At 38.5% G+C, this 27,174-nt stretch overlaps 1 protein-coding gene across 5 annotated transcripts in view; it reads left to right on the top strand.

Moving 5' to 3' along the window:
* BRINP3 (BMP/retinoic acid inducible neural specific 3) overlaps window positions 1-27,174 on the top strand; it is a 206,350-nt gene that overhangs the window by 76,023 nt on the left and 103,153 nt on the right. The window lies entirely within an intron of this gene.

Consider the following 27,174-nt stretch of genomic DNA (forward strand, 5'->3'; position numbering starts at 1 on the left):
TAAAAGATTATTATTTCAAGTAGCAATTAATGGGAGCAGAGCAGTCCCTTGCACTTATCAGAAGGAGTGATGTAGTATAATGCAAGCTTCTTATTCTTTTAATTAGTAAGTCTTTTTAGAAGTTTCCGTAGGTTTTTCGTGTGAGTGTTATGTACTATAGTATTTTATAAGACCTCCTGTGTTATGTCATTTCACAATTAGGAAATCACATGTTTAAAAATTACATTGCACTCAAGTAATACATTCTTTATAAAATTTGAATTTAAATATTTTTTACCACAAATCAATTATTATTTTGGTTTATTATTAATTATTATTAATTGTTATTATGGATTATTTTAATCCATAATGTCATGTTAAGTACCAAAGATGAGTAAACTAGGAGTTTAGAAAATTAGGTGTGTTAAGTGTTCTCTTAAAAATTATGAGAAACTTATCAGAGATTTCTGATTTTAGAATTATATTTTCCTTATTTCTAGAACTAAAGGAAGCACATAGTCTCCCAGGCCTTTATAACTGAAGGCATGAATTAGAAAAAAATATATCATGTCCTTGTGGCTCTTTGGCTTGACTCTGAGAGCCTTTTTCATTTGGCACTGCAGCTGTGAGAATTTTTGCTGGGATGAACTTTTGCATTGCAACGAGAGCTGGAAGAAAAAAAAAAGGGGGTTGAAAAGAAAATGTTTGTCAATTCAAAGGTGAAAAAACCCGTTTATCCAATCTTAAAATCTTTTCATTCTCTGTTGTAGATTTTGGTAGGGAAAACATTACTTGTGAGGTTAGTGTGGAATTCTTGCTGTGAAGCTGAGCTTTCTCCACTCTGTATTGCACTAATGGAAATTGCCAACGCTCTGAATTTCATGAGCTTGGTTTTCTTTTTTTTTTTTTTTTCTTCTTTCCCCTCCATCTCTATAGCAGTCTGTACAAGAAAAAGAACACAAAGGTTAAATGACAACAGGAAATGCCAATAAAAAACTTGGATGAGTGAAGCAAGGACATTGTGTGGTTACCATATCTGAGAAATAGGCAACTCAATAAAGGTCACTGAAATACAATGCAAGAAAACATGAATGAGGGGCACTAAAAACTCTTCTAGATAAGAAAGGGGTGTATAAAAAAAGCAGGAAGACTAGGAAAGCCAGGAACTTGGTGGTACTCTTAAATACTCAATGTTAAACTCTCACTATAAAATTCTGGGGGGTTTTGTGTTGTGATGGGTTGACCTTAGGCAGCCTCCAGCTCCCACCCAGCTGCTCTCATGCACCCCCTCCTCAACAAGACAGGGGCTGAGAATAAAATGAAAAAGCTTGTGGGTTGAGATGAAGACAGGGAGACCACTTACCAACCACCATCACAGGCAAAAAAAGCTAATTATGTGGTTCCTCTTCCTATTTATTTGTATGTGGAGTTATAAATCTTTTTATCTCATTTCTTGCTTATGGGATAAATTTTCTTCCCGTGCATTTTTATTCATAGAGGCTCACATTTGATCTTGCTATAAGATTCTCTCCTTTTCATGTTCTCAAAAATTGTAGCTAAAGCAATTTCCATAGGCATGCAATTACGCAACTGCTTAACACTCCTGTCTTTCTTGTTGTGCTTATTCTCCTTCCTAGCATAATCTCAGTGACAGAGTGACTTAACCACAGAGTCTTCTTCTGTTTTGAAACCTTCAGCCACAGTTCACACTCCCTGCGGTCTGAGCTACGTGCAAAGTGTGCCTTCCCACAGCCGTGCACAACTGTGTCCTCTCGGTGTGCAGTGTGTCTGTCACCATGTATCTGACGGAGAGCAAACCTGTTTCATGCTGCATTTTTAACATCCATGAGACCATAGTATTTTCAGCTGCCACCTAAACAACCACCTGACAAATTGCAAAAATTATTTGCACTGCCTTTGAGGTATGCCCATACACATGCCTGGAAAATCATCGTAAAACACACCCAGTATGGCCTACAGATTGCTTTTCATTTCCTTGCTGTCACAAGCACTTCATTCTGCCATCCTCCATTCAGTTCGCTGAAAAAATGGAAATGTGCTTTCAGATAAATAAAGACGCAACATCACACTCCACCCCCTTCCTCCTCCCTTTGTTTTTTTTTTCCTTTTGAGAGGAAGCTGATGTCTGATCTGTCAAGGTCACGCACTGGAAAGTATGTAATGCGGGTGGTGGAAGTTGTCTAGCAGGCTGGAAACATTTATTTGTGTCACAAACAAATTGTTCATTTAGTCCTCAGACTGTTTAGATCTCTGGCTGCTGACATTTTCAAATGACAGTAGGCAAAATGAATGTAGTAAGTGAAGTGGAGTTGTGGCTGCTGTTTTATGTACTGCTTGAACAAAGAAGAGAATAAATCCCTTTTCTGTGGTATGAGATTACAAAGTAAAGCACAGAAAAAAGCTCGTGGAGGTGGAAAAACACTGAATAACATAAAAATTACAAATCAGTTCCTGAAATGTGATTAGTTTGAAGCGTTTCAGGAAGAGGTCCTGTCTTCGGAGCTAAATTTTATAGTAGTGTATGCTTCCTCCAGTGTTAAGAGAAGGCTGATGCACATCCAAAAGGGACAAGATATGTTAAAGGACACAAAGAAAAGCCATGAGTTGAAGAGGACTGGCTTCAACTCTGCTGTAGAAAATCTTTGACAAAAATCCATGTCTATTCCACCAGAAGAAGTACCGGCCTTCCATTAGAAAAAAAAAAAAAAAAATCTACAGTCTTCCTAATTAAAAAATTGCTTGAATGTGGAAAGGAAGAAAAGATCATGGGAGAAAGATTCTCCACTACCTGTAATACTGATTTTTTTTTTTCAAATAAATCTTTCATTATAAAAGATCCCTGTCACAGATCCAGCTTTACCCTGTGTAACCAATCCCATGGGCTTCCAGGCACCTGCTTCTGTGAATCAGTGGCATAGATATCTGCTGCAAAGAAAAAGTGGTTTCATGAGATTTAAATCAAATTGGAACTGAAACATTTTATTGATGCTAAACAATTAACTGTTAGGATACGTTCAAGATCAATTATGGTAATATAATGGATAAATCACAGTGCTAGATGCCTTCAAGCAGTAAATATACACCTTTGATTTCTGGGTGTACTTGCACAACTGATCACAAGAGCCCTGTTCTGACCCAAACATGTCCCTGTCCCTCAAGCTCCCCAGTAGTCACAGCAGCACAACCAAGGAGTGTCCCTGGGTGCTGCCCCTGTAGTGTCACCCCACAAGCTCGGTGCTGGCCAAGGGCCAGCCCAGGTGTTGATTGTGGTGCTGGTGGCACAACATCTGGTTACTGCTTAACCTGACTGACAGCCGTCTTCCTCTTCAACATTAACAGTTTTGGGGTAAATGTCCTCTCTGACAGTCCATTTCCACTGTTTACACATGTATTTATCTCTCGCCATTTTGCCTGGAGCAGTTTCATCCTCACCTTGGGAATGGGGGAAGTTCATGTCAGTGGAGAGACAGACTCCAAATGCAAAATGTGAAATAGCATATATAGAAAAGAATGAGTGCTTGGGAGGAAAGTGGACCCAAAATAATCAATAGTAACGTTGCTATTGCTGGATCTGAAGAATAAGAATAAGCCCCCACAATGAAAAAAAAAAGTTAAGACAGCAAACCAGAAAGCAGAGAAATCTTAGTATATAATCTTTAATTTTTAAAATAAAACAAAAGCAATCTTTATAATAGAAAATATTTAAAACTTTGGTGAAAAAAGAGCAAATGAGGGGAGAAACTATGTGATTATATGTGTGAAGGGCCAGAGAAATAACATTATTTAAATCATTGTTTAATACCAGATTTAAGCAGGTGTGAGGGCTTGTTTCTCTTAAAAACAAACTTAAAATAATGCATTTGTAGTAAAATTTGGTACTGTTGCTACAGTAAACACAGATTAATCAAAGTTTGCATATTCTGTTCTTTCTACACGTAGAAGAAAAAAAATGCCCCTACTACTCCACCTTCAAAAAAAGCTCAAAATAAAAAGCTCTATTTCTGTTTGATGCTTGGTTTTAATCTCCCTAGTTTTTTTTCAGTTTGTAAAACCTGTAGCACCTTTCACACAGCTGTAGCACTAAGCTGCTATAAAGTTTGTAAAAGGCTTGAGGAATTCTTGCACCTAGGGAAACTGGGTAGTAATCAGAGAAAAATCAACCTTATATGCAGTCCGCTCAGGTTATGAAGCAATTTCAGTGTTTAACTTCAAAAAGCAAAGAGAGCTTAAATTATGATCTTTTCTAAATATGACAAAACGTATGTTTTAAGTTTGCTTTCTTCATGAGAAAACACCAGAAAAATATCAGAAGGTACCATTCACCTAACATTTTCATTAATGTTGTAAATGACGCAAGCGTTTTCTTAAGGAAAATTTCAAAGCTTTTTCAATGAAATCTCAGTCTATTGAAATTCTGTGGGGACTTTGGGTAGCTAAAACCAGTGGGCTTCGGGATGAAGAGGAGGTTCCCTTCCTCTTTGCTGGCCCGTCATCTGGCTGAGCACCTATTCCAGGGGTGCAGATGCACACATGTGTGCACCCACACAGTATGGGCACAGCCAGTCACGCAGACCCCACACAGGCTCCTTTTTTCACAGGGACAATATCCACAGGAACAATATACTGAAAGCAAAGGACAGCTTTTCATTCAGACTCTAAATGTAAATCTTTCTTCCTGTTTTCCAAATATATTTCCAAAGTCTCTCTGCTTTTATGTGTTTGTCATGTTTTTTCTGTAATCCACTGCTAAATTAGCTCTGACTGTCCATGACAACCCCCGTTTTTCACCTCCCCTCATCCCTTGCTCAGCCTTGTACTCGACTAAAGTTCAGTATAGATCGCTAGCACAGGAGGCTCACAAAAATGTGTCTCCAAAGGATATAAACCAAAAGTAACTGCCTTTTGCTACGGAAAAAAATCCATGAAGTCAGTAAAATGGTGATCATATTATGTCTAATTTCCATCAGTAGCCATATACAATAAATATGTGACAAATTAATTTAAAACTGAAAAAAAAATCCATCCACTTGTCCTATATAACCTGATTTACATGACAATAATAGCAAAGCACATCATTAGACCATGCAGCTAAATGTGGTATCTCACTGATTCTACAAAAAAAGCCCTACTTCGGTAGGAGCAGAAAAAGCTGGATACACCGTATCCCTGAACCTTGTTCTGTCATATCAAGGATGAAGAGTTAATAACCTCAACATGCCCAAACATCTGATCAAAAAGACTCAAACGTACAATTAGTAACCTCACGCAGACTGTACAATGAACAGTTTGAAAACCAGAAATCTAACCTTCAAGATCAGCCCAGAATGGCAAAGGCTTTGAGCTTCTCGACACTGAATTCCCGCAAGGACAGCCTTGGATTAATAAGTTTACTAGAGTTTGCAGATTGTTACCTTTCAGCTGCAATTATTGAGCCATTAGCTTTCGAAAAGTTCCCGTCATCTCAGCTATCTATAGATACCGTTCCTTTGACCTCACAGACACCTGTGTATACTTACCATCTGATCAAGAATAGATGCTGAGCCAGGAGTTTCCTGCAGTCCTCTGCTGTCACCTCAATCCCGCACGCAGAGAACCTGAGCTGGAGACATCCCAGAGACCTTCACCTTGGCATTGGTGCGGGCTGTCAGGGCTACAGATTAGTCTCCCTTGGTATTAAAATATACCTGACATGCCATAGATAATGATCACAGGAGGTTTTGCAATGAGCTGGAGCTTATAACCAGTAACTTCACAAATGCCTAGTACCCTCATATGTGAACATTAGAAATATGCAACTACCACAGCAGCTTTTGCCTAGAATTTTGCCCAGCAAGCTAATGAAACTGGAATACCAGTCTCCTGGCAGCCTGTTTCCTTAGACTATCAGATCAATAAGCGTAAACTCTTGAATAACTGAACTGAAAAGACTTCTACTTTAGCTAAAGCATTAAAGCAACGCTGATCCCTTTGTGGAGTCCTGTACCTTGATGCAGAAATAGTGAGCCAAGCCTCACAATGGCTGGTTTTGGTAATATTTCAACAAGCAAAAGGTGTTGAACTGGAGGCTGTACAAAAGAGGTCCAGACCTTTGAAAAACTCCAAATGTGAGTTCTGCTCAGGTGCCTTGTGCCTGGCTGTAAACTCATAAAAAATGAAATACCAAATCCCTAACGTGGGGAACATGGAATTAATACATGAAAGCTGTCCAGATGGTTACCATCTTCCTACCTGTGCTTAGGCCAATTTTTTATCTTTGCATACAACTTTGACAGCTATTACATTCGCTTAGTTTTAACACAGGTTTTGGAATGCATTTAATTTTCATACTAAGTGCCCCAAATCGCTGATGGAATGGAATCCAGAGTTCACTGAACTCAGCAGAAAAAAACCACAGCTTCACTGTATTTTGGAACTAGTAATTAGTACCTGAAACTATCCTATAATTGACATCATACCCTTTAATGAATGTACTACAGCAGTGAAAGGAAAGGCATACCTAGCGCTGCATTGCCACATGCATGATGCTCAGAGGACTGGAGCCCCTCTGCTGTGAGGACAGGCTGAGAGAGTTGGGGTTGTTCAGCCTGGAGAAGAGAAGGCTCCGGGGAGACCTTAGAGCCCCTTCCAGTCCCTAAAGGGGGCTACAGGAAGGATGGGGAGGGACTCTGGATCAGGAAGGGGAGCAATGAGACAAGGGGCAACAGTTTTAAACTGAAAGAGGGGAGATTTAGATTGAATATTAGGAAGAAATTCTTTCCTGTGAGGGTGGTGAGGCACTGGAACAGGTTGCCCAGAGAAGCTGTGGCTGCCCCATCCCTGGAGGTGTTCAAGGCCAGGCTGGATGGGGCTTTGAGCAGCCTGGTCTGGTGGGAGGTGTCCCTGCCCAGGGCAGGGGATGGAACTGGATGATCTTTAAGGTGTCTTCCAACCCGAACCATTCTATGATTCTATGATTTTTCTCCATTTATTGTCTTGGCTTACTGTGACCAAACATGATTGAATGTGAAGTGGAAGGTATTCTGGTAGGATAACCTGGTTCAGTCAGTTCATCATACCATGCAGTCTGATATCAATATACCGTATAAATAAACAGCTTTGTAAATAGGGGACAACCGCATTTCTAGTTTTTAAGTACTCCAGAGCCTCAAGTGACATGTAGTCAGGCAACACGTTGACTTACTCAGTATGGAGTAATTCATGCTGTGCAGCTATACTGCTTCTCATAACCAGGATAGTTTTTTCAAAAGGTACCCACTACAGCAAAATCTTTGTTTTCACAGACCCAAGAGCTGATAGAAGCTGCTAAGAGTAATTTACAGCATTTTCTGTATTATCATGTTGAAATCTATTCAAGTATTTTATTTTTAATGCTCATGTACAGCATTTGCTTGCTCAGGTTATTTCCACATCATGTTGCAGGCGAACAGGCAAAGCTCCCGTGCCGTCTTGGCCAAGTGGTGTAAATCAGGTCTCCAAGTCGTGGGTGAGGTGGAACTTGGCGGACTCTGGGCTGAGATACCCAGACAGGCCAGGCTTGGTTTGATTTTCTGTCTAAAATCCGTTTCAGTCAAAAGCTCTGCTGACAGTAACACCATTGTTCAAGCTGGCAAGAGTCATTCCTTGATGACAAAATTTGATTTCTTTGTCACAGTCTTTCAGACTGTATCCTCACAATGTGTTGCAAATTTGCACGCATGCACACACACAAAAAGGGTTATTTAATCCACTGTGGTTATTGCAATTAGTAATAGTGTTCGCAAAAACTGAACAGAATTATAATTGGGCAGACACATTCTCCAAAGTGTCATGCTGTCATTCAGCCACAGCACAGCTGGGAAAGAGTGCTGAAGAAGCTAAGCAAAATAACTGATTTGGGTGATTACAATGAAAATGGTTTATTATTGCCACACAGCAGAAATTACCCACTTCCTCCCCCTTGGTTTTTTGCTGCGAAGTTATAACACAAAACATTTAATTCTTCCTAAGGAGGCACACCAGTCTGAAGTTACGTATCTCTATAAGGAGGTATCTCTGCCTGTGTGCCCCCCGTAGCATGGAAGTCTAAAAATGGCAGCAAAGCCTGTGCCGAAGCTTAAAGGAATAGAGATGGAAGATTGATGGATTTGGGCCTTTGACTAATTCTTGTAGGTTTTTATGACCATTCCTGGAGTATTAATCTCATTACTCTAACTAAATGTTTTGGAAGATCATTTCACGATCATTGATGCCCTTGCTAGTCAGGTTATTTTTACATATGTCCACGGAGCATCCGTATAAAGTGAGCACTCATTTTGATTTCTCTTATCTAGTTGGTGCTTAGGAGAGCAAAGTGGGACTAAACAGGCTCTACTGATGCTTCACCTAGCAAATGGAAACTGGACACTTTGCATCCAGTTGTGGGCTCCCCAGTTCAAGAAGGACAGGGAACTGCTGGAGAGGGGACAGCAAAGGGCTACCAAGATGACGAAGGGACTGGAACATCTCTCTCATAAAGAAAGGCTGAGGGATTTGGGTCTTTTTAGTCTGGAAAAAAGATGACGGAGGGGGGGATCTTATCAACGCTTATCAATACTGAAAGGGTGGGTGTCAGGAGGATGGGGCCAGGCTCTTCTCAGTGGTGCCCAGGGACAGGACAAGGGGTAACGGGCACAAACTTGACCATAGGAAGTTCCATCTCAACGTGAGGAGGAACTTCTTTCCTTTGAGGGTGGCAGAGCCCTGGCACAGGCTGCCCAGAGAGGTGGTGGAGTCTCCGTCTCTGGAGACATTCCAAGCCTGCCTGGACGCGTTCCTGTGCCACCTGCTCTGGGTGACCCTGCTCTGGCAGGGGCTTGGATGAGATGATCTCCAGAGGTCCTTTCCAACCCCTACCATTCTGTGAGTGTGTGATTTTGTGATTCTGTGAAATAGACCCTACCACTCCAGCTGGCTGGAGGCTTCTGCCATAGTCTTCAGACTAGTGTGGGATGAGTTACCTTGTAAAGTAACTCTATTTTCAGTGAATGTTTCACTTCTCGGGCACATGAAGCAGTAAGCAGGGGCAGTGAGAAAATTCATATAACATCTCAGAAGCACCAATTCTATTCTGCTTTCCAGAGCATGTCATTGAAACACCACGAGGATTAGTATGCAATGTTCAGAACATTTTGAAGAGGAAAATATCTGTTTAGTTACTAATTAATATCATTATATTAATAACTATTCTAGGAAAGTATTTACCTCTATATCAGTTAGTATTTTTATTTAAAAAGATTATTTCTGTTTCTCCCATAACCTTATCTGGAAGTGCAAACTGCCAGCACAGAAAAGGGAAAGACCAATTAAATGGGGAAAAATGTGCACTGGAGTCCAAGCACTGAGTTCTTGTCATCGTTTGGTCTTTGTTACTGCAGCTTCCCTTCTCAGTTTGCATCCCCTCCCTTCTCCCTCCCACCAGTTCAGAGTTTAAGCTTTTTCAGAGTAGCAGAAGCTATTCAAGCTCTGATGGATCAACAACAAACATAAAAATAGGTCACAATCTAGAACATCTCTGAAACATGCACTTCACTTAACAACAATAGTGACACCAAAAATACTAATTTTAAGAATCATATCAGATATCTAAAAGCTTTCTGTTTCTTTGGAGAGTTGCAGAGACTCCAGCTCTTATTCCAAACATTCCAAAAGTTTGAAGGACTCTGAGAATAGACATTCATCTATAAAATAAACACTTCTGTGGACATTATTCTGGGATATTTTCCCTTTTTTATGGCTCTGCAGTTGTTATGGCTGAACAGAACCTGTGCATCCATGTGCATATACGTGCATCTCAATTACAGATACTCCCAAGCCCAGTGGCCTGTAGCCTACCCTGCACTACTGACACAGCCCAAGGAGGCAGAACATCATGCCTAAGTAAATAGCAGTCACATTTTACCATTTACACACCCTTTGTCAGGTATCACGTAAGTATTTAAGCAGTGGGGGGAAAAAAAAAGCCAAAAGAAACTGTTACAGCTCTTTTTGTGTTTCCTCATCACTAGTTTTGCTTCCCTGTCATTCATTATAGGTAGATCAGCAACTGGGGTAGCTCGCATTGTCCCTTCTTTGAATTGATTGTTGGGCCAGTTAGGGAAAGATGTGTCTTGCTAGTCAGTTGGATGATTTTGAACATCTTAACTATGGGTGGCAACTTTAAAATGGGCATAGTGCTTCTCAACTCCTTTGTGAACTGCTCTAAAATGAACTGACGAGGAAGAGTCAGGAAATAGATACACTTGAGATTCAGATACACTTCAACTCTGAATATAATTTCTTTAATGTGTTGTTTTGAGCACTTCTATTATTTTGAGTATTTCTAAACTAACTGCAGATTTTGTTAGAATTATGATTGAATTTTATGAGGCTTGAAGCCACCTTGTATCTCTCATGGATACATCTGGGATTGGGATACATCTGACGGATTTGGCTGTCTAGTTTGATCAGAGATTCCACAGTGAAGCCATGCTACGTATGTTCAATGTCTGCTTTTCAGTCCAGCTTTTTCCCAGTAGACATTGTGGAAGCCTCACAGTTAAAAGCAAAATAACCCCACAACAGCTCTCCAAACATGCAGTGTGTATTTGTGTTCTCTAACATTGGAACATATTTTACATATATTCTGTTTTCATTTTTAGTTGTTGAGTCAGCATTGGCAATGGTGGAATTATTAGATGCTCTTCCCAGATATAGTGCTTTTAAGAAGAAGGAAAGAAAGGAGAAGATTTTCCTTATTAGTATGTCCATTTTTATAAAGGCAATCCTTGCTTGAAATATCTTGAGTATCTTGAATATCCTTTCAGTCTACTCCTGAAAAGCATGAGATATTGCTGTTATAAATACTAAATTGATACTCCAATTAATTAAAAAAAAAAAAAGAATTTGAGGATGTGAGAAGAAAGTCAGGATTGAAGCTCCCAGTTATGCTTAAGAACAGTATGGTTGTCTAATTTAACACTTACTGATTTGCTAAGTAAGTGAACTTGGAAACACATTTCCTGGTATCCAGTATAACGTTTCTAAAACACGTATGCTAAAGCCATCAGCATCTCATCACTGCAGAAGGAGAGCGTCATAATTATAAGAACATAATTTGTATGAATGAATATATCCCACCTGAATATCTTGAGGTTTTCAGTTCTTGCTTACTTTTCTGGTTATTAAATTCTGCATAATTTCAACGGCACTAGCTTTTCTGCTGCACTATGTCAGCATTTCCATTGAAAACCTCATTTTAATGGGAAGGCTGTTCATCTGCGAAAAGTGTGTTCTAAGCAGAAAACTGGAACATCCAGGATCAAATTCAATCATCCCATCAGTTAAAGGAGTATTAGTAATTTTAAAAAGAGTCACTTCCCTCTTTTGGAAAACAAAAGTGTCAAGAATTTCAGTTTAATTTATGAAGATCTGTTAAGTCTTGGCGGCAAATACAAACGCTCCATAAACCACTTCTTAGCGAAATATCTTCTAAAAGGGGAAGGGGGGGCCTGGGGAAAAGTTCTATTAGACCTGTTCAGTGTCATTAACACAAATCAGGAAATAAGTGACAGTCTGAAAAAGCAGGATACTGGGAGGGGAAAAAAAAAAGTAGTAAAAAGAATGAACACAATTGGCTCTGATCCTAAGATGCCACTGGGAATTTCCAAATGGGACCTGGACGATGTATGAAAAGTGATTTTCAAAGGAAGTAGAGATAGGCCTGTTAGAAATTATATAAGGTCTATAGGGCAAGTTATAAGGTCTGATAAGGCAATTATCTGGCAAAAATACCATCCTTAAATCCAAAGCAATCGAAAAAAGGCAGTAGTAGAAAGCATTGGCAGTGTATGTTGGCCCTTCTCCATCTATTCCTGAGCCCGATGGGAGAGGAGAGGGGGCCTAGCTGTGAATCTGGTGTACACGATTGTCATAGGCATTAGGGCTTAATTCATTGTGCTGTCATCTACTGATTTCCAGAGCTGCAACAGCCCTAGAAAGAGTGGATATTAAAGTTTTACATGATGGGCTTAACTCTAAACTTTCACTGGCCAAAGGAGTTTAAAGCTGAGGCAGCATCTTCCTTGGTATCACTGGATCTGCATGATGCCAACCTGTGTGGGCTCCATCTCTGATCATGAGGCCAAGAATCACCTCGTGCCCCGAATGTAAATTCATCAGATCACATCAGAGCTTGTTTCTCAACACAAACTTGTTCATACATTAGTTGCAACATTTCCAAAATATTTTTTTCCCTTAGCTACATCCATAAGAGCACAGCCACCCAAAGAACAAGTGTTATGATTGCAAATTTAGTGATTTCTTCAGCATGAACTTTTCTCTAAAATGTACCCGTTAAGCATCTTTCCTGTGATTTGTAGCAGCTGTTGTGTCACCATGCCAACTGCCTGGTACAACGGGGGAAGGGTACGCTCAAAGTCATTTCTGAGCTGCGCAATATTTTCTGAAGAAAAGCTAGTGATTATAATGAGAAAAGTAATTCCTCAGCGTGAAAGCTGACTGAGAGCAAATGGAGAAAAGTAAGACTTTCCGCCAAAGAAAACCTGAGTAAGATTATCACGCCCCATGAAAAAGGTTGAATTGCTTTAGAGATGAGACCTTCCTCCTCCCCCTTGAGAGCAGCTCCTGGGAAGGACTGAGAATTGGCTATTGTGAGTACGCTGTGTGCCCGTGCTTGTGTGGTGATAAAAGGTACGAGGATTTAAAGTGAATTTCCTTTGGCTTGATAAGGGTTGATAAATCCGAGCCTTTTACCTGTGGAGAACAGTTAATTTTGTCAGAGTTGTGTGTGTAATTACCTCAATGAAGATGGCAAGTGGGGACTGAAGAAATATCACACGGGTCCTAATAGTGAGAGAGAGCAAGAATTTCTGCAATGCCTTCATCAAGGTATACAAATATTTCAGAAATGCAGTAATTAAAAGAGAAGTTACTTGCCAACCTAGAACTATGGTGACAAGATACACAAAGAGAGCAGAACAAACCCCGGGGGAGGACAAGCTAACATTGAAGCAATGACACAGTTGCTGCATATGCAGCAATCTCAGCACTTTCCCAGTTGTGCAGTCGTCGTTATCCCAAACAATACATTTAAGTATTTGCTGCAATGCTATTTCGCCGATGATAATGAAATAGCAGGAAAATATACATGAGAGAAGATGGAAATATCTTGCGCCTCCTTGCAGGGAAGCTATCAAGCATAGAAATAGGGAAGTGATAAACAGAACACTTGGAGGAAGGTGATTGCTATTAGCTACTTTTCCACTGTAAACTGGGCACTGGAGAAAAAAGGCAGAAGTTCTGCTGAAGTGTAACAGAGGGTGATATTTGCCACCACGTGTTAACCGTGCACTCAGGGAATGCAGAGGAATGAACTGCAGGAGACGCTAGTTTTAGAAATTAATCTGTAATGACTTTCTTATGCAGAGGAAAATCGTATAAAAAGAAAATAGTGATGAAGGTAAAAGACAATGCCCCTCTCATTTCAGCTTCAAACAACCCTAATTATGTGTACATTTTGCTGCTTCGCTCTTCTCTGTAGTCTCTGTGCTGGGTCTGAAATATTGTGTTAATTTAAAATGTGATATCTGCTGACATACCACATCTCATTTACAGTCCTGACCTGGGTATCACTTCAGCATCAGCATTTAGATTACAGTGTAATCTCCTATGTTACATGTAGTGTAGGGTTTGAATTTCTAACTGAAAGAACAGACACAAAGGTAATTGGTCATATCAGATTGTAACACCTGTTGAAAGAATTGCCTTCACAAATGGATTTTTGCTACATTAAGCTCATCCTGAATTTGGTATTCACTTTCTAAGTCGAATTTACAGAATAATAAAAAAGATGTACGCGCAGAACATGCAGGTAATATAAATGTGGTATGAGGTGGACACAATTGAGTGGACTTCACTATTGCCTAGAAGTTACATGAACTTTGCAATTTAAGACTGGTGTATAGAGCTGTGACTAATCCATTTAGTCATCGACACTTCTAATGACAATTTGAAGGGTTTTCTTTTCCCCCCTTTTAATGTCAGAATACAACCTGTAGCATTTTGTCCATTTACATCAAGCTTCGAACTGCCTCTCCTTTACTGCTCAGAAGCTGTTGGCTAGCTTTAACTCAAAAATTACAAGTCAGCAACTTTGTAAGCCCTTCCCTCAAAACAAAACTGTTGTGAATGTCCTGTGTTAGCGTATATGAAAATTAATTGTTCCCTGCAAAATGAAATTAAGCAAAGACTACACGTTCTTACTTTTCCTTGCTAGCAGGCTTGCTCACTGTCAGGGAGCTTCCAGAGGGCACTCTGACAAAAGTCTTCTCACTTTTATCTGCTTATGATACTGCTTAAGAAGAGGTGTGAGTAGTATTGAGAAATACTTCTAACAAACCACAGATCAGACTGCAATGGAGAAACATATAGATTAACTGTCAATGACCTTTCTAAGTCAACACACCTGCACTTTGAACTTCAGGCATTTTTAGTTCTGCCTTTTTGCCTTTGATTCTGACCCAGTACAGCTGGAAATAAATACAGATGTGCTAAGTTAAAACCCACTGTACTTCAAACGTATCTTTCAACTTGCTTGTTAGAAGCCTTAAAAATTACATTGTACACTGATAATCAGTGGGCAATATAAACAGTCACATCTCCACAGATTAATGTAGGATATGGATCATAGAATCATAGAATGGTTCAGGTTGGAAGGGACCTTAAAGATCACCCAGTTCCACCCCCCTGCCCTGGGCAGGGACACCTCCCACCAGACCAGGCTGCTCCAAGCCCCATCCAGCCTGGCCTTGAACACCTCCAGGGATGGGGCAGCCACAGCTTCTCTGGGCAACCTGTTCCAGTGCCTCACCACCCTCGCAGGAAAGAATTTCTTTCTAATATCTAACCTAAATCTACCCTCTTTCAGTTTAAAAACGTTACCCTTTGCCCTGTCATTACACTTCCTGATCCAGAGTCCCTCCCCATCTTTCCTGTAGCCCCCTTTGGGTACTGGAAGGGGCTCTAAGGTCTCCCCGGAGCCTTCTCTTCTCCAGGCTGAACAACCCCAACCCTCTCAGCCTGTCCTCACAGCAGAGGGGCTCCAGCTCTCTGAGTATGTTTGTCGCCCTCCGCTGGACTCACTTCAGCAGCTCCATGTCCTTACGTTGGGAGCCCCAGAGCTGGATGCAGTCCTCCAGGTGGGGTCCCACGAGAACAGAGCAGAGGGGCAGAATCACCTCCCTCGATCTACTGGCCACACTTCTTTTGATGCAGCCCAGGATACAGTTGGGTTTCTGGGCTGTGAGCGCACATTGCCAGCTCATGTTGAACTTTTCATAAACCAACACCCCCAAGTCCTTCTCCTCAGGGCTGCCCTCAATCCATTCTCAGTTCATGCATTCATTTTCATTTGTGAATGTATTTTACTTAACATCAGTAAGCCATTTTTTGGGGGAGGACAATTTCCTATCATTCACAAATACTGCAGATGCATACTGCATCATCACATGTTAGTGGCACAGTATTTGTAAAATAATTTACTATTTATAAATGAAAGTAAAATATTTTACTTTTATTTATTGGTCTATGAATAGAAGACTGCATGAATTTTACTTGCAACTTGCTGCGGCATGTAATTTATATAACAAACATTGTTGATAATGTAGCTTAGGGTACCAGGACACTGCTAAAATATAAATAACAAAGAATTAATCATATCTGAAACCTTCGAGGCTGGTATATTGAGACTGGAATTAAAAGGTCATTAGTTATTCTGCTAAAGTCATCTGAGATTTTGATTGATAAAATAAAAATTGAATATTTCTATTCTGAAACTTGATTACAAGCAGATATACTATTTTCATCACAGAAAATCAAACTGTTGACTAAAATAGAATTTCTTATATACTTTGGATAAAAAAGATCTATAATATCATTTAAGTGGAATAAATGGAGTCACATCTGTAATGAATGGGGTATGACTTTGGCTCTTGTCCAGTTCTCCATAAATTTGCATAGATCAACAGGAATAGATATAAGTGAGCCAAAACCAATGAAGCTAATTTTAGTTGGCTGAAATCAACACCATCTGGAAATCTGGCCTCGATAACTTTGTATTGATCCAATTCTTTTAGAACATTTTGATACCAAATGCATAAGCGATTTTTTCAGATTCATAATTTGTAATGGAATGGCCTGTTAAGATAACCTCTCCTTTGAGCGTTTCAGATGCTGTAATTTTCTTTTTTTGATTAGAGTGAATAATCCTATTGTTGTGTGTATACCAGGTAAACATTAGTATCTGTTTCTTTGCACAATTTTGAAAATAAATACTTCAATTTGTTCTTTCCCCAACGCCACAGAAACAATTTGAAATGGACAGATCAGCATGTTCTCATGTGATTCATTTCAGCTATACATCTGCTTATCATTTATGTTAATCCAATCACGGAAGATTCATATAGCAATCACAGTTAACTGGCACTCTGGGTATGGTGTCAAGTAGATACAATGAATTATACCCAGTACAGAATACAAGGAAAATATTCTCACTACATTCAAATATTGAATAAGCTATGAAAAATAATCTGCTAATGGACATGCTGTGAAGCAGAAGAATTCAAATTGATTGGACATTGATTGTGAATAATTTACTCAAATACAGTTTTAAAGCAGTTTTAAGACCAGAAGAATAGAAACATCATGTACAAATCTTTGTGGCTTGTGGATTTATTTTCTGACTGTCTGTTCATTTACTTCAGTGGGCCTTGTATTGAGCTCTTATAGAATAGACTTAGAGTAATCTTTAAATTTAGGGTCCATTTTACCATTTCCTTCTATAATTTTAGGACTTGATATGACAAATGCTTTGCATCTGCTAACTTCTTTCCTTTGTGAAGATCTCTAAATAAAGCAAATCAAATTTTCTAACCTCATGGGATTGCCAGCTTTTCTGACAGTTTTTAGTTTTAGATTTACTCTATAGAGACAGTAAGGTTATCCACAGAGCTCACTAATGGCAATTTGTGCTTAATGTAGGTATTTTGGTGTAAATTAGCGTACATCTCTTAGATATCCTATAGAAAGCCTAAATATAGATATACATTTATTTATATCTTCTACAAATTAATAAATAGGCACTTACAGATTCACTTTAGTGACTGATGTCCATTCAGTACCAAAATGTTTCAGCTGCTGGCATTTCATCACTGTTGGATAACTTTGCCTTTGCATATCCTTATGTAGTGTCACAGCCACATGCTAACAGTACCAGAGGGTCTTGAATTCTGAGGCTCAAAATAATCTTGCGCAATATCAGTGCCCTGAAGTATGTTTATTACTCACTGGATTAGCCCAGAAAGTTGTCTTTCTTTGATGTTTGTATAAAGAAAAACTTCTGTCTCATTAATGAGGACACCTCCCAGTGCTAGGAGGCCTCCAGTGGCTCACGACAAATTTGCATACCTGCAGCAGGTGCAGAAAAAACGTTATTCACGTCTCATTCCCTAGACATTTTTCTGAACTACTTCACACCAATCTTTATTTACTTCATTAGTTGTGCTTCCAAACTTGTATTTAGAACATTACTAGTTTCTTTGAGCTATTGAAAGTATTTAGATCGCTCCTCCATGTAAAGACACCTCCGGGAGAGATTAGATATTCAAATGTCTAAGTATAGATAAAAAGGAAAATGAACATTTGCCATTTTTTTTATACCTATTTTTGATAGTCTTTAATCAATTAAGTCAAAGGCGAGATGGGAAATAGAAAGGACAAAGAGATTACAGACACAGCATATTTACTCCTTACCGAAGCAGATGCCGAACTTAGAAGACCTGATTCTACCTTAAATTAAAATTATTCTATCTTTAAATTGAATCGTTAAATTCATCTTCTTTGACACTAGCAAAGTTATTCTAGATTTTTGCAAAATCCACTGTTTCCATCTTTTAGTTTTGTATTTTTGGCAAACTTGAAATGTTTAGGATTTCCAGAGGGGGTTATTTCCATAGAACCTCTCTATTCTTTGATTTATCTTGATTAAGGTAAGATAGGGGCAAATTAACCTCCCTCGGGCACGGGCGAGTTTGTTGCTTTATGATCTTTCATGCAGCTCTGCATCATGTTTCTGTTTTTTACCAGTACTTGTGTTTGCATGTGCGTTATATAGAAAGAGAAGCTAAAGTTATCAAAGAAACCCCTAAAATATACAGCAATTTTTTTCTTATCTTGTCAATAAACTTGTCACAGAAGTGTTCCAGGTTTGGGGCCAACAATCACAAAATGCCAAGCAGTTCTGTTTGCTTTGACATGTATTGAGGTAAAAGACCTGCTGCAATAAAGGGTAGGTAGAAGCCAAAAGGGCTTCAGCAAGCAAAGGGTTATACTGTTGTCTCCTTATTCTCTCTATTTGAAGGATTCTTTTTTTTTGGGGGGGGGGAGGGGAGGGTGATTTAGCTACGACAGGTACAGCTGCAGTTTAAAATGATGGTGCATATTATTGTAAAAAGATAACAAAATCAAGCATGACCTCTAACCTCAACTCTGCTGTTGTGAAAAATATACTTTTGCTGCTGTCAGCAATTTGACTGACAGCTTGATGCAGAGGTGTTCAGCCCAACTGATCCATCCACCCATATGCATTTTCACTTTCCCAATCATGTTCAAGGCTTGTACAAGTGAAATAGCCTATTTGCCTATGAAAAGAAACATAATTCAGTCTTGTCCATTTTGACTATTGGCACATTTTTGTTATAATTACATGACTTAGATCATCCTATGATGCCACAGTTATTACCTTGATAGAAAAAAATTATGCTAGCAGGTCTACATTCCTGTCTCATTATCTGACTGAGCGCAGCTCATAGGTCTGTGTACATCTCAACAGAAATGCAGATAATTGCAACTTGAGTGTCACAAGGAGAACAAGCAAGCTGTGGCTGTTCGGGGCAGCATGAATGCCTAGAGGTAGTGAAGCTCCTCTGCCACATGGAAGTGCAACGAGGCCCCTCAAGAATACAAGGGCAAACACAGAACCTTCCCACTAACTATTCTACAAAGACTATCCCCATCCTCATTTAGAATTATTTTTGCAGAAAGAATATGATGTTGGAAGAGGCATTTAAAGTCCCTTCTTAAGCATCCATTTTCTTTCTTCACCCCATCCCCTGTATGTCATTCCCCTCACCACAATATACATAGCCCTTCCCCGAGCATAACCTTCTTTAAGTGCCCTGGGGAAATTCCTAATTCCTCCCACCTGGTTCCAGTCATGCTTCCTGCAACAGATTAGCTCTATGTGTAACTGTCTTCTAAATCAGAGCAAAAGCACTAGCTCTATTCTTGCTGATCCTCGGACAGAGGCTTTGGGTCACCCTGTGGGTCACACTTTGTCATCCCCATTTTGCAGTATAATTGGGGTGAAGGTTATGGAATTTCCATCTCCACAGGTATCGATATCTATCTCTAATAAAGAATGACCATGACTGGCCGAAAAGAGAAGAAAAATATTGGCAACCCCAAAATTGCCTTCAAGGTAGTGAGATGTAAAATCTCACTATCGTGAATTCTAGAGAACACAGAGAGGAAAAAAGGGTGGGCAAATATGTTCCTCTGCAAATATTCCTAGTTTTCATTTACTAAGTTATGTTTTTCCTGAGCAGTTTCTTATAAAAACCAACTCTTCTTGTATGGAAGAAAGGCATTAATTATATTCCCAGTATAGAAGTTTCTGATTACAGAGTGGCACAGAACTGTGCTTTGAATAATATTTTACAAATAGAACTATTGTGACTTCCATTGATAAGAATAAATGTCTCAATACCTGTCGTTTTCCAGATGGGAAAACTGAGGCTCAAAGAGGTTATTCTCTGCGTTTCAAGGAGTGCAATTTGCAATGGCTATATGACTGAGTTAAAACACATCTTGCTGTTAAAATCTCTAAAGTCTCTTCCCAGATATCATAAGGCCAGGTACATACTGATTAGTCACGTATTTTGTATACCAGAATACTTGCTAGAAAAATGAAAACATTTATTCTGCTACTGCATAAAGGTATAAGGACATAAAAAAAACTTACAAAGAGTATGGTTAGTCACCATGGAAATGAGATAAGATCCCTTACAGGTCTGGTTTTCAGTACCAGGCTTTGGCCACTGTACAAAACCATTTTCATGCCAGGCTGAACAAATACAGTAGAAAAATATTTTGGTAAAGAATCTTAAGACTATTTAAGGTAAGTAGAATCTTAAAATAGAATTTCAGTTATAGTTTCTCAAGATATTGTCATAAAACATCTAAAGTAGGATGTTCCTGTAAACTTCAGCACACATACGATGTTTTCACATTTCATCTTCTGCTGCTAGCGTGTAAGCTTTGTAAATGTTTAATGAAAGATCAGTCTGCTCTGTTTCCAGTGTGACAGCAATCCCGTTAGCAGATCACAATTATCACAGCCAACCTGAACAGTCGGAAACTGCTGTGCTGGTAAAAGCAGAGCAGTGGAAGGACTGTACCTTTCACATGGGTTTTGCTGGAGCTTATCCACGCTCTTTCTTTTGTTTTCCCCTGGCAGCACATTTCAATTATGTCAATGTCCGAACTGGAAGAGCTATTTGTCACCCTGTGTCCAGCTGTCAGGGTAGCTGTCATCTCGGAGTTACGGGCACATTTAAATTACTGACTGTGGGACTGAAAGGGCAGGATATCGCTACAGCTGGAGGTTATTAAAGACCCACAGCTGTTCCGCAAAAAAGTCTAGAAATAGTTTCCTAAGAAGTCATTCTCCTCCAGTTTGAAACAGACATGTTTTCTTTCTTTCTGTTTTCCTTCCCACTGAGGAAATCAGCTTCTAAAGAATCACCTGTTCTCAGAGCATTCACTTGAAATAATCCTTACAGGGTTTTATAATTATTTAAATTTGGTAGGAATTTTTATGACTTGTGCTATTACTAGTCAAGGCAGCAGTGTAGTTTGCAGCAGCGATGTAAACCAAATTAGTGCTTTACATGGTCATGCTTCAGCCAGTTACTGAAAAATGTACTAGAAGAATGCAACAACATAACCCAAGGAGGAAAACACTTCACGCAAATCAAGATTTCTGCGGTGAGGTTTCCCTCAAATCACTCGGGAAAAATGACTTTGTAATGCCAAGGCCATGTGTGAAGGGCAGCATGTCCCTGCTGTCATAGACACAACCTCTTCCTCTGACTTCAAGGAAAAAACAATTTCATGGGTTCTGAGATGAGCAGCAGTTTTTCCTTCTGACTATTGCTCTTTGTGGGAACATGCTTATTTTTTCCTCTCCTCTTCCTGGGTGTGAAATAAAATGATAACTCAGTTATCTAAAAGTATGCCTAGAATCTTAATAATAAAAAAAAATACACATATATGTTTTTTCTTACTTTTAAACCTATGAAGATAAAAATTACATGATATTGCTTTTAATTACACAACTTCTGTGTAATTATAAAGACATCTTATTGGTGTCTCTGAGACAAAACGTATCAGGTTTGGAAAAATGTTAGTCTCAAAAAAATGTTAGTCGATTAAAAAATAATCTTGGAATATTTTTAATGTCACTGAAACAAACCATTTTATCTAAGTATAGTAAATCTACTGAAATACTGAAACAGCTAGTAAATATTTGACATTTTCAGTGAAAACAGTGCTCTTGACTGCATAGCTCTAGACTACAGCTCCGTTCTGGCACTCCAGAATAACGCTCCCTGCATACGGCAACATCCATTATATGATTAATTCTTTATGAAATATAACAATTATAATTAGTATTTTAAAAAATCTTTTATTTCATATTCTCATATCAACTTGTAGCAAATCCTTACCCTGCATAAAATGTAATTAAACCCCATTCTTTTGCTGACGGTTCCTTATTTTCCTCCAGCGATAATGTTTCTACACTCTTTTCAGGAACTATTGTGTAGAGGTAGCACAATAATTGCTACTATTATTGATTTGTGTACTGGGAATCACTAACAGACCAATACTAGAGTATGTACAGACACTGAAGGTGCCCACCAAATGCTTGCAATGCTGGTGAATGCAATCTAAATCAGAATTAAGGGGTAGTAGATGGGTGTCAGCAGAATGGGAATACAGCAGCATTAGTCAGCACGACAGTTTTACTCACATTTCCAGTACTGGATTCGCAGAAATGTAGGGCTGAGACAAAAATCTCTTGTTCGGCCTTCTTTGCCTCAAATAAAGCTTGTTTTCCCTATTTGAGCAACTGTACACCTCCTCTTTCCGAATAACACTTCATATTGGAAGCCTGTTGTCACGTCCTCCAGAAGCTTTTATTCTCTTGAAAAAACAAAATGTCCAACCTTTCCTAATAAGGAGTTTCTTTTACTTTTTTATCTCCTTGTTGCTTTCAAAATGATTTAAACAGATTTGGTTTTTTTTAAATCTTTCTTTGGGCACGCTCTTCTCATTGAGATCTTAGCAGAACGCTGGAAAGAGACATAACTATTTTGTTGTCATACATAAAATGTTTTTGTTTTATGTAAGAATTTGCCATGTTTACAGTGAAATTCCAAGCAGATTTAGGTGTTTATTTATTTTTTAAAAAAAAAATCTGTTCTATTTTACCATAGTTCTATTTGCTTAGTTGTTTATTTTGCATGTATTTTTTTTTAAGCGTAGTAACTTGCTTTTTGTCACATTCCATCTTTTCAATTTTCAGCCATTTCTGTGGTTTCTATAACTCTTCAACAGCACTTGCCACAGTCCTCAGCTTAGTATCGGCTGCGTACTTTATGAATATACTTTCTATCCTCCTACTCAATAATAAAAATTTTAAAAAGGACCAGGTTCAGGATAATTTCTGTAAAACCTCACATATAAAAGTCTTCTTACTTGATAATGTGCCACTAACAACATACTTTTTGAAAGGGATCTGGGTCCTACTCCTGCATTCAGGTAAAGGACTGTAATTACTCTTCCTCTAGAAAGATACACAAAAACTTCATAATTTCCTGGGGCTGTAGATGGTTACTAATAGATCAAATTGCAGCACGAGAGACTCCTAGCTGATGCATAGCACATAGTTTTTGCACTTCATGATGATTACTGGGGCTATGGAGTCTCCGTGGAAAAGGAGGAGATTGTGGCAGCCTGCAGTTAGGTCTTAAATTATACTATGCAAAAATATTTTCTCTTTATTTATGTTGCAAAAGTGCCACCTTTATACACAGGATGCTACAAAAAATCCACTACAAAACCAAAATTTGCATGTTCCCTAAGTTTTATGATATAAATTTTTCTCACAGAAGCCAAAATATACTAAACTATTGACCAGAGAGAGTCATGTATTTAGAGCAGACTATATTTAACACGTAATCTTGATTTATGAGAAACAGCGCACACTGTGGAGGTTCACTGGTGTTTTTTCATGGCAGCACTGCAAAGCTGTCATGTTCTACAATAGAATTGAAATCGTTCTGGCCAAGACATTAATAGCTAAGGTTAAGTTTACTGTGGCCAAAACAGAATCCCCAGTAATGGCCCAGCATTGCTCCTTACCTGAGGAAGCTGGACAAAAATTCCATCATGTCTGCTGGGCATATGGGTTGGAAAACCAGTTAGTCTTGCTCTCTTTCTAGATCTGTACAACCGTGTTGCATTCTGTTTCTTCCTAAACAACATTTCTAGAAAAATACTGTAACTTTCCTGTAGGCCCTCGTTAGCTTAAGCTTGGTGCACAATAGCAGCCAGAACAATGAGGTCCTAAGCACAATTGCTATACTTTGGCTAATAATCTGAAATTACTGGCTAATCAACCCTAATTGAAATATAGCCAGAAGATAAATAATCATCTTTTTGCTAATGTGAATTCAATAATTACATGTTCTTCTTTATTGCAACTGGCCTGCGTAGCTTACACTGCCTCCCAAATAGGTTATAACTCCTGTTTCAGGAATAAAGTGGAAAAGGAGAGAAAGGAAGGTTTCTGACCTGGCACTTCACTCAGACTGAGAAGCCACCATTTCTGATGATGCTGCTGTTAGCTCAAGCACAGGGATGACACTGTTAATACAGATACCTTGCTCAACCGTAAAGGCAGAGTAACCCTGAGCATCGCTAAATGTTTGTGAGGATATGCCGTGCATCGCTTCTCTTGGTTGTCTGTAAAATACATCCCTCTTCTGCAGTTCTTGTCCCAGGCTCTGTTGGGTGCATGAAGTCTCACTCCTTCCCAATCTGTGTCAGTATTCACGGTATTATAAATAAAATTTATGGTGCACCTGATAATTAAATGACATCATAAATAATATTTTATCTCCCACTGGTGCTTATATCCCATTTGAATTTTCCTCACTCACTTTTATTTTTCTCTCTCAGATCTATTCTACAAAGGTGCTGTGAGGGATAATGAAATGGATGCAGATGCACAGAAATTTTATAATAATGCGTTCTCTATACATATATTTTACAGTAGTAAAATTCAAAAGAAAACCCCCCTCATTTTTGGACACTGTAGATGGATCAAGTGACTTAATCAGCATTTTTTAATGTAGTCTGAGCTTCAGAATAGATGTAGTTGCATACAAAGTCTCCAACATACATATTGTAAGGTGTATTACAAGGTGACCTACCCAGTTTTATCCAAGTCCTGGAGTCCTGAAATTTTGTTTTCCAGTTTGTTTCCCCACCTTGCATAAAGTCTACGTCCATGTCATTCACGAAGGACTGAAAGTAAAATGAAATGAAACGGCTATATAGACTTCATTCTTTCAGAGAATACAATTAATGCTTAACAGTTTCCGTGGCAGAAATTAGTAATTCAACTCCCATTCAAAACTTTTATTTAGTTAAAAGCATTAGAAAGCTCTGTGTTTGCAATCTGGAATTATATTGACAAGTTTATTGCCCTGATTCTCTGTTCAGCTCACTGTTGTAATTCCTCTAGTTCTTTAGAGATATTTGCAATTTACACCACTGGAAAAAAGAATAGCACCAGGACCATTTTTAATAAACCAAAGCTCCAAATTTAGTTGGAATTGATACAAATAGTTGGTTTAAACAGAAGCACTCTTTGTTGTGGTAGAAAATAAAACTGAAACATTTTTATATGCTGAATAAGAGTCCCTGACTTTATTTTTTGTTTGCAAGTCGAGATGTGAGCATTTTGTGCTACCAGTGAAACAACATTTACATAGGAGGATAACATTTAGATGCAAAGAAGATCGGCAGCACATTCTCCCAAGAGCTAAGCAATAAACAAATAACACACCAAAGTATTTTCAGAAGATATTTTGTTTTACAATTCTACTGAATTTCTACAAACAGCAATAGCAGAGTTGTTATATTTCACAATATCAAAACAGTGTTCAGGGCTGCGTCTGTGGGATTTACACTCATGTAAAGCCAGATTCATCCCAGAGTGTTGGTAGAAACAACTGCTTTTATAAATTCAAGTGGAGGTTAAGTAACTGCCATCTATCAGTGCTGTAAATAGTACTTCTGGCATGCATTCCTCAAGAGTGACGTAGAAGTAAAAGGGAGACAAAAAGTCTCTTATTTGGAAGGATAAACTTATAAACTGTACAGCAAATGAGCCAAATAATCTACACTATAGAAGACTATTTTAGTTTCTACAACATTCTTACTGGAAAAGGAACAATTCTAGACATTATGTATAGCTTGGTAGATAAGTTTTTGTATCAGTATTTGTTTGAGAATATATTTGTGAATATATATTTTGTTTGAAGCCAATCATTTCAGGTACCACTTCCAAGCAGGCAAGGGTAACGTAGATCTTTGGTTTGAATAGACGGGAATTTGGTGTCTCCATGGCACCAAGCCTAAGCCATTACTGAGCATCAATAACATGCCAGGAAGAAACGAACAAACAGTTTTCAAAGGGTTTAAGAGCTGACGTTTTCTGCCACACTAGCCAGGTCATAAAGCTTTTTGGTGTGCTGTAAGTAGGGGACGGAAGGAGGTCATGCCTGCCTACAGTACCCTCTACCCTTAGCCTTACTATGCCTCAATTTTCCAAACAATAAATAGGGTGAATAAGAAGCACTGCCTTTAAATTTTAAATTATTTATCACAGTCTGGTTTTGTCTATATGTTTCTCTGTTGCCCACTACAACTCACTATTAGTGGGACTGTTCATACAAACGTGTTTCAGTTCAGAAGTGTTTGTATTCTGCCTGTTTTTGCTGTTTATATTTTGTGCAATTTGCAACATATTCCTATTACTATATACTGTTTGGGTGACTCAGCTTCTTCTGAGGCAGGAGGTAAATCAGATGAAGTCATAACGAGCTATTAGTTTTGTTCAAATACCTTTGCATGAATATAGGTACAGCTAAATGTGTGAACAATGAGACTCTGAATGAATGTTCACAAACCTGTTTGGAAGTATATCACAAAGTACAGGTACAAGGCAAACACAAAGCCACAAGGCAAGGCAGAGTAATAATTCCCTCTCAGATTTCATTAGAGGAGGATTTTTTTTTTTGTACATAAATTACAGAGGCTAAATATCTATCAGACATGGAAAAAAGGAAAGTCACCTTTCTTTCTCTTCTGTAATAAACCCTTCTGATGTTCATGAAAGGTGATATGGTTGAAATCTTTTATGTCACAGTAGCTGGGAAAATAATCTGACTATGAGTAGTCATAAAAAGAAATATATTTGAGTACATTCTAGGTATGTAATGTTTATACTTTTATTAAAATTTGTTCATATATTTCTACGTATTTCATATGCATAATACAAGAAGATAGTGAAGGCTGATCATAATGAATTCTAGTTCTGGAAGTAGAATTTCAAGTGCTAGGAAAGTGATAAGATAAAAAAGGCACAGAAAGGCAAAAATATTACTAGGATGTTTCAAAGGAATAATATATTAAGATGAAATCATAATGACAGTACTTATTCATTATAAGGTGAAAATAGCATAAATATAAGCAATAATATGTAAAATATATATGTGTTCAGCAAACATTTCTGTTTTGACTTTGGGAAAATGCCAGAGAATTACAGGGATATAGTTAATGAAGAAATACTTTCAATTTCAGCAATGGGAAATATGTTTAAAAGGAGCTTATTATATCTTTAATTTTTTTCTTTTTAGTCACTACATTTGGATAACTGGCAATTTTGAGACAGAATGTATTCTATACATT

Source organism: Larus michahellis, chromosome 8 (assembly GCF_964199755.1).
Source record: "Larus michahellis chromosome 8, bLarMic1.1, whole genome shotgun sequence".
Classification (NCBI taxonomy): Eukaryota; Metazoa; Chordata; class Aves; order Charadriiformes; family Laridae; genus Larus; species Larus michahellis.